The sequence below is a fragment of the Procambarus clarkii genome, chromosome 74 (assembly GCF_040958095.1).
Source record: "Procambarus clarkii isolate CNS0578487 chromosome 74, FALCON_Pclarkii_2.0, whole genome shotgun sequence".
NCBI classification, from domain to species: domain Eukaryota; kingdom Metazoa; phylum Arthropoda; class Malacostraca; order Decapoda; family Cambaridae; genus Procambarus; species Procambarus clarkii.
This window is the reverse complement of record NC_091223.1, coordinates 12284027-12286336: the sequence shown is the minus strand read 5'-3', so window position 1 is coordinate 12286336 and position 2310 is coordinate 12284027.

The window sequence follows — 2310 nt, the reverse complement described above, 5'->3', positions numbered from 1 at the left end:
ATATATATATATATATATATATATATATATATATATATATATATATATATATATTCAGTGTACAAAGCCGTCTCTGCTGCTCGTATAATGGTCGCGTGTAAATAGTGGAGTTTGCTGCATCAAACGAAATTTGAGCTTCACGAAATACAACGAGGACCGGCATTCGTGTGCCGACAGAAAGGGGTATAAAGCGCGAGTGTGTTGAACCGGAAGACCGGCTGCCTGAAAATGCAACGTGACAACCGAATATTCGAAATGAACAACAGAGCAGCCGTCAAAGATTGGAGCTGACAGGATAAAGAAATGAAGCAAACGAAGTGTTTGATTTATCATATACTGGCTTCGTATCGTGTTATCATTAGGCATGTTTTAACTGGAGCTAAGTGAAAGAACAGAGGGAGACTTGAAAGAAATCGAAAGTTAGAGTGAAAATGTCTCTCAAAAAGACTCACACAGACACACACACACACACACACACACACACACACACACACACACACAGAAGACAGAAGATTAAGGGGAGACATGATCACTACCTTCAAAATTCTCAGGGGAATTGACAGGGTAGATAAGGATAATCTGTTTAACACGGGTGGTACGCGAACAAGGGGACACAGGTGGAAACTGAGTACCCAAATGAGCCACAGGGACGTTACAAAAAACTGTTTTTAGTGTGAGAGTAGTTAACAAATGGAATGCATTAGGCAGTGATATGGCAATATGTGAAATACATTAGGCACTGATATGGCAATGTGTGGAATGCATCAGGCATCACTAATGCTGTTATGTGCATTAGAAATGTGATGCAGTGATCTGACTCCATACACAGTTTCAAATGTTGATATGATAGAACCCAATAGGCTCTGGAATCTGTACAACAGTTGATTGACGGTTGAGAGGCGGGGACCAAAGAGCCAGAGCTCAACCCCCGCAAGCACAAATAGGTGAGTACAAATAGGTGAGTACACACACACGTAAGCTAAAGACAGACAGAGCCACAGACATATAGCTCTTAGATTTGCATGCATGCGGTTTTTCTCTCTTTCCATTCCTCGTCTTTCTGGACCTCGGATTCGGGAATTCCCTTGACTGAAATATATTGCCGTTGTGTGTTCGTGGCCTTCAGAGCCCCGACTGTTATATATATATATATATATATATATATATATATATATATATATATATATATATATATATATATATATATATACCGGTAGCACTCGGGTCTCCCTCCCTCCCTCCCTTATTACTCTTTCCTTGTTCCTCCTCCCTTCCTATTTCCTTCCTCTCCTTCTCTCCCTTCCTCTTACCTCTGTTCACCTTCCTATCCCCCCCCCCAACTCTCCCTCAATCTCTGTCCTACTGTCCCGTGCTCTGTCTTTCTCTGTGTCTGCCTCTGTCTTTTTTTGTCTCATTTTTTCTGTCTAATAGGTACGACATATGTATGAATTGTGTGTGTGTGTGTGTGTGTGTGTGTGTGTGTGTGTGTGTGTGTGTGTGTGTGTGTGTGTGTGTGTGTGTGTTTGTGGTATTTATATTAGTGGTCAGCAATTAGTGACCCAAATCTTTGAATACCTCCATTCTTCTTTCTATTACCTACTTAGGAATCGGTGATTAATTGAACCTTAAATGTCTTCAGCTCCGTTGCTCAGATTCTTTCATGAGTCCTCTCGCAATTTCACGTCTATTTTCAGCTGCCTTGAATTATATTTTTGAATGAAGAATTTAATAAAATGACCAAAAAGAGAGTTGAGAAGTATTGGAATGCAGGGTTAGGTTAGAAATAAGAAATGAAATAGAATTTTAAAAATGAGAGACAAATGGAGAAATTATGAGCTGGGATTCGAAAAGAAAACTTTGAATAAGAGATCATCAAATTAGAATTTAGAAGAAATGAAACAATTTGAGAATATATCAGCAGATAAATAAATTTATAGTCGAGCAGTAAGCCAAAATATATTAATTTTTGAAGTAGAAAATAAAAAAGAAAAATTAGTTGAATGGAAACTTACTGGGAATTTATAAGCACCATAGATAAACAAATTGAGAATTTACGAAAAGACAAAAATATGTATCTTTAAATAGAGCTAAAATTGGAGATTCTATAAGAAATAAAAATTTTGAATTTGAGTAAATAAACAGATGAAGAAAAAAAACAAGACCAAAAATGAATATGGTGCAAAAATAATGCTTCTGAAAACTCTCAAGTATAATGAGTCATGAATAATGTGTAGTGTTCTTCATTCACAATGAAAGGGAGTAGAGTCAAAATTAACAAGAATATTACCGTTGTTCAGAATATATTTTAAA